The sequence below is a fragment of the Schistocerca cancellata genome, chromosome 1 (assembly GCF_023864275.1).
Source record: "Schistocerca cancellata isolate TAMUIC-IGC-003103 chromosome 1, iqSchCanc2.1, whole genome shotgun sequence".
In the NCBI taxonomy this organism is placed as follows: domain Eukaryota; kingdom Metazoa; phylum Arthropoda; class Insecta; order Orthoptera; family Acrididae; genus Schistocerca; species Schistocerca cancellata.
The window spans coordinates 403,963,233-403,970,122 of NC_064626.1; the positions used below are offsets into that span (position 1 = coordinate 403,963,233).

Consider the following 6,890-nt stretch of genomic DNA (forward strand, 5'->3'; position numbering starts at 1 on the left):
AATTGTGTTTAATCAGAAAATATCAGTTAAACAATGTAAGCACTCCGTCTTCAGGTCACAAGTGGCCCATTGGGACTATCCGACCGCCGTGTCATCCTCAGCTGAGGATACAGATAGGAGGGGCGTGTGGTCAACACACCGCTCTCCCAGTCGTTATGATGGTTTTCTTTGACCGGTGCCGCTACTATTGAGTCGAGTAACTCCTCAATTGGCATAACGAGGCTGAGTGAACCCCGAAAAATGACAACAGCGCATAGCGGCCCGGATGGTCACCCATCGAAGTGCCGGCCACGCCCAACAGCGCTTAACTTCGGTGATCTGACGGGAACCGGCGTATCCCCTGCGACAAGGCCGTTGCCTCAAACAACGTGAAACGTCACGGAATTGGTTATTGCAAAACCCTTTTATCGTTGTATCGAACGTTGCTGAGTAGCTGCATCATAATTAGAAACGACTCCGCGCGGTCCCTCCCGCCGGAGATTCGAGTCCTTCCTCGGGCATGGATGTGTGTGATGTCCTTAGGATGGTTAGATTTAAGTAGTTCTAAGTTTAGGGGAGTGGTGACATCAGATGTTAAGTCCCATAGTGCTTAGAGCCATTTGAACCATTTGAATAGTGTGTATCAAAACACTTGTGTCGGTAACAGCTGTCTTCTCTGTGGTCAGATATGTCACAGATCACCGCCTGTCCTGCTATATACAGAGGTCGAACGTTCGACCTCCACGCTCTGTATCGCGTCCGATACGTTGTGCACTATTCTCAGTATCATCGTGCTTGAGCCACTTCCCATAATGCTCTCTACAGCATCACAACAACAGACGACCTGCTTCGCGGTTTCGAGATGCCCGTACACACTTGCTGGACTATAACAAACTGTCGTTTCCTAAAGCCATTGGATCTCCCCCCCCCCCCCCTCCCCACTCCAATTTACAGTCCGTCGCCCATTCGGCTCTGCTATACTTTCGTCATCGCGTCAGCTGCCTTCAACGGCGCCAGGAAGCATTCAGTCTCTCGGCATCAATAGTTGTAACTTTTTGGCTCACGTGTGCATATTCGTACGAAAAAAATTTATATTAAATTCCGTGTATATCGTCCAGACACGAGTAACGGAAATTTTGGATCTCCCAAAGGCAGTCTTATTTTATAATAGTCTCACTGACTAAACCTCCAACTCTCGGGGCTCCTTCTTACATTCCCCTAATTCAGATCGCTAATGGATTGTCCAGAGCCAGAAGTAGTGTGCATGGTCAAATGTAACGATAATTCCAAGATTTTGAGGTGTCACCGGGTAGTGTTGTCGACGATGCTAATGTTTAGACCAATCTTAGAACAGAAAGAAACTACGAGAAGTACACGAGCCCGTCAGGCACCAGCGAGATTGTTAATACGGCCGCCTGGAGCCTCGCGTGACTGCGGGCGCGGTGGAACGCTGGCCGTTCAGCAGCTAGCACCGCGGCGTGTGTCGGCGAGCGTGCATGTCGCCAAGCAGTGGCCAGCGGGGAGGGCAGATTATGTGCGCGATTGCCGGCCCAAGTAAAGACCCGCCTGCCCCGTCCCGTCCCGTCCTGTGCCGTGCTGTGCTGCGGCGCTAATGGCCCGCGCCGTCGGCCTCGCCTGACCTCAGGAACGGCCTCCATTATTGATGACCGCCACAGGGTTTTCGATCCGCCTCTGAAGCTCCTCGGCTGCCTGCAAATACGGCTTCCACCTTTGTCCTGTCACCTCGGACGAAAGAAACAGATACGACGGGCCTGTAAATGTAGACCGCTGGAGCAACCAAGTGCCCCTAGTGACTGGCAAAAAGCGTAGATCTTTCCCTTTAGCAAGAAGGGCCGCAGGTTAGATGCTCATCATTGTGGACCTACATCGATGACGCCAACTGTTGTAGACTATAGAACGTGTTCTATGCTCACATGTTACGACATTTTTCGTGGAAGAAAATTTTCTCTAGAAATCAAAAAATTGTTCAAATGTTTGTGAAATCTTATGGGACTTAACTGCTAAGGTCGTCAGTCCCTAAACTTACACACTACTTAACCTAAATTATCCTAATGAGAAACACACACACTCATGCGCGACGGAGGACTCGAACCTCCACCGGGACGAGCCGCACAGTTCATGACTGCAGCGCCGGAGACCGCTCGGCTAATCCCGCGCGCCTCTCTAGAAATCAACATGCATTCAGCAAACATATATTGTGAAGCTTAGCTCGGTCTTTCCGTCCACAAGGTCCAAACTGCCTTAGACATAAGCGTCCAGATTGATACCGTATTCCTTGACTCCAGGAAGCCACTTGATGCTATTCTACAATGTTTACCGGAAAAAATAGGGCCTTACCGCGTACGGACCACATTTGTAACTGGATTCAGGACTTCCTCCTCGACAAAACACAAGTGTTCGCTCCTAACGGAACAAAATCGACAGTTCTAAAGCTAATTTCAGGAGCACTACAAAGAAATGTGGTAGGAGCTTTCCAATCTATAATGCATATACAAATCTATTGAATAACGCCAGCTACTCGATCAGGGTATTTTCAGACTATGCTATAGCGAACTAATGCAGTATGACCTTCCGAGAATCGATGACTGGTGATGTTGACCCCCGGAAAAAAAACTTCAAATATTTGCGAATTCCTATGGGACCAAACTGCTGAGGTCATCGGTCCCTAGACGTACTCACTACTTACACTAAATTGTGCTAAGAACAACACACACTCTTTGACCCACGGAGGACTCTAACCTCTGGCGGGAGATCCCGAGCATAATAAGTGTAAAATCTTACGCTTAACTAGGCGAAGAAATCCACTACTGTACAGTTACACTTTGGTGACAAAGCGTTACAAACAGCAACTAGCGTTAAATATATAGGAGTAAGTATCCGGACCGACCTAAAGTGGATTTACGACATGAAAAAAATATCAAGAAAAACAGTTGTCAGGTTGAAACTGACGAGAGAGATCTTCATGAAATGCATTTCATCTAGGAAAAAAGTAGTTCACAAAACACTTGTTTCACCGATTCTTGACTACTGTTAAGCAGTCTGGAACTAATAACCTGTTAAAACCTGTTAAATTAACAGAAAAACGAGACAAGACCTTACCGTTTTGTTGGTGCGAGACCATTGCACAGGTGCTCAATGAACTGCAGCAGGAAACGATGCAAGAGAGGCGCTGTGCATCAATGAGAAGTTTATTAAAAAAAAAAGGGGGGGGGGTGCGGGTTCAAATGGCTCTGAGCACTGTGGGACTTAACATCTGAGGTCATGTGTCCCCTAGAACTTAGAACTACTTAAACCTAACTAACCTAAGGACATCACACGCATCCATGCCCGAGGCAGGATTCGAACCTGCGACCGTAGCGGTCGCGCGGTTCCGGACTGAAGCGCCTAGAACCGCTCGGCCACAACAGCCGGCAGAAGTTTATTATAGAAATCCCAAGAGAGTATGTTTCGGGCAGAGTTGGGCAACATATTACTTTATCTCATACATTTCTCGCGATATGACCATAACGACAAAATCCGAGTAAGTAGAGCTAATACGGAGGTCTGCCGAAAATCATTCTTCCCACGTGCCATTTGCGAATGGACGAGGGAAATGGAAACTTCACAAGTAACAACTACCGTGTGGCTCAGGATGGCTTGCGGGGTATATACGTACTACAGCCTCGTGAGCAAGGTTCATTTAATTACCGTACATAGTTACCTATACACATTTTAAAGCTACAGGTTTGACGTTTTCTCGTTATCAAGGTCAGAGATGGTGATAGCAATCAGTCGTGGTCAATCGAAGAATCCGCCTGCAGCCATTCTGATGTCGAAAAATGTCGTAATACACGGACGTAAGATGTGTTGCATAATTCTACAGTCGATTTACTCTGTAAAATGCCGTAGAAAGATACCACAACACGATTTAGTATAGCGCCGGAAGAAAAAAAAACACTACTTGCGACATCACTGTATTGGGGTGTGGCATACAGAAAATATTAGATAACTTTTTAAGCTTTGAATAATGTGAAATACTTAACTTGGAAGCAATCCATTTCCACAGGAATGTTATTTAGATATTTGTTATCGTCACTATACTCTGCAGCTCATCGCTTGGAATATTACAGAGTGATAGCCTCACTGCAGTGTCCAACTGACTGAAGTTCGATTCAGTTTTGATTTCTAATACAGCTCGCGCTGCTGAATCTGAAATAAGACGACTGGGTCGTCTTAGGCGATGACTGCAGACTGAGTGAGAGGACATGTGCTCTTGAGCAAGTACTCTTACAGCAGCGGCGGCGTCTGCAACTTCTTGAGGGCAACGTCTTCCTGTCTCGCATTACTCACTGCATCGGGCAGCGACCATCCTTACTTCTGTCGTGAGGTACCAGTGTCGACATGAGACGTCCTTCTTCGGATGACACCACGACAACGACGGATTTTAGGTCCGTATTGGCCTCTGTATCAATCATTTCAGTGTATTACATTCCCAGAACGCTGTCGAGATGTTGTAAAGTATTCTTGCATCTAATAGAAGGAATTTGATAGGAAAGAAGCCCTCAACTTCATTTTGAATACATGCGGTTTGTCACTAAATGTCTTAAGCTTTAGTAGAAGGCTACAAAAAATAGGTATTCAGAATGTTTTAGACGTAATTTTAAATTGATAGAAAAAAGGAAGATCAAGATTGAATGTCTGGTTGAAACGAAGGAAACTCTCGTATTGACGGAAGACCGGGGTAGGAAATAGACACTCTCCTTTTCAAAGGAATCATCCTGGAGTTTTCATTGAAGAATTTAGGGAAACCAGAGAAAAAATAAATCGGAATGTCTGGACGGTGACTTGAACCCAAGTCCTCTCGAACACGTGCCGCTTTCTTGCCAGTACTCCCCTTTGCTCTGTAACAGTAATTAGGTAGGGGCTCTGTGTCCACAACATGAAGATGGTAACTGTGTTTTATTTTTACTCAATGATTGGTTTTGTTCTTTTAAATCAGCTTATTGCCTGAATCACAAAAGTGAGTAGATGCACTGCGAGTTCAACGGAAAAATCATCATCTATTTGAAAATATACTCGCACACAGGTTTCGTTAATTTACGCTGCGTTTGGCACCTATGGATCTCTTTGATGTATACATATCATTTGTACCTGTGTTGAATGTGGCATCAAGTGCTGAAAGTATGTATATTAAAAAAGGTGCTTACAATAGACAAGAATAATTCCACGGCTGCTTCCTCCAAAACTCGAGTTCTGATTTATGTAACCTATATTTTTCCTAAATCTCTTCAGGTGAATATCTCTCATTCTTGAACATCGCTATGGTGTACTTTTATTGTCACCCTTGTCCGCCCCGACAGCTGAGTGGTCAGCGTGACAGATTGCCGTCCTACGGGCCCGGGTTCGATTCCCGGCTGGGTCGGAGATTTTCTCCGCTCAGGGACTGGGTGTTGTGTTGTCTTCATCATCATTTCACCCCCATCCGGCGCGCAGGTCGCCCAATGTGGCGTCGAATGTAATAAGACCTGCACCAGAGCGGCCGGACCTGCCTCTCAAGGCGCCTGCCGGCCAATGACGCCAAACGCTCGTTTCCATTTCATTGTCATCCTTTTCCAGCTGAGTTGATGTTACATCTCTAATGGCACCGATGTCTGTCGGAAGTCGCACTACAAAACGTTCTGTTGGAACGCTACACCTTCAGTCAATAGTAAATGTGACTCCATTTGATGTTCTGTAAATCAAAGAAGGTATTGAGCTTACCACAGAAATGTTCGACACAAATAAATTACATCTGGGAAACAACAACTTGGAAACAGAAGGTCCTTTAAGCAGATTCGTTCGAGGTCTAAAACGCCATGTCATCACTCCATCAATGAGATTCCACTGAGGTAAACAGTTTAAAATCTTCGACAGAAAGCAGTAATCAGTAATCTAGCTCAATTCTGATTTCTTCGAATCCAGTAGGCAATAAAGTTAGAAGTGAGTATTAAACAGCGTGATTAATGGGATCAGTAGGAAGCGACGTGATCTTTCTATAAATCTTACAAAGCTTACACAAAACTCCGTGCAATATAAGTGCCATGGAACAGCTATTCTAACGCTAGTAATTGGTATCTTGAGGATATGTTTAAAAGTTTTCAGCGCTATTATTATCTCTCAAGATCGACTAGTCATAAACGCAGCTGACATTCATATAGTCATCAGATATAGGCCATCCACTGGTGGATAAACATCTGCTCCAGGTTTCTCCACGAATTACAGCCTTCAGCTGTAGGCCCCCATGTTGTTCCTGTTGTTTCTAACGTTGTATCCCACATTACACGATGCCCTCGTAATCCAGAAAGATTCTCCTCTGGTCCATGTACCGTCCGTTCGTCTGACTTCGTGTCTCGCCCATCTGCATTTAATTTTCTACACAGTCACAATTATATTTTTCACTCTACTCTGTTCCCCGATCAATTTGGATTTTCTTCTCCTTTGTACTAATGCCTAAGTTCTAAAGTGCTGGCTGCGGAACCCTCAGTATTTGCATTTTCATTGTTGTACCCATAAGTACATCAGGCTATACCAAGTACTGCGGACTTTCTCAGTGACCTGCAGCATGTTCTTTCTCCAGTCTTACCCAATTTACCAATTTGGTCGCTTCTTTAATATTTAATGAATGCAGCTCCACGTTGTAGTTTCATTGTTACTTATACATAGGTTAGTCAGTTTTCAAACTTCTTGTCATGATGGATGCAAAATCAAGCCAGGTACCTAACACGCTAAGATGAAAAATCCCCAATCCGCTCATCATCTGCCCAATTAGAATATTCTGGTGGACGAAGTGTAATGGTCGAGAGTGAATCGAAAGAATGCAGCGGTCTTAAACAACAGATGCAGGGTGACTGTATTTGGTACACGTACGCTGA

General features: G+C 45.1%; 1 pseudogene; it reads right to left on the reverse strand.

Moving 5' to 3' along the window:
- Positions 1-241: 241 nt before the first annotated feature.
- Positions 242-359, reverse strand: LOC126100198 (5S ribosomal RNA; annotated as a pseudogene).
- Positions 360-6,890: the final 6,531 nt, after the last annotated feature.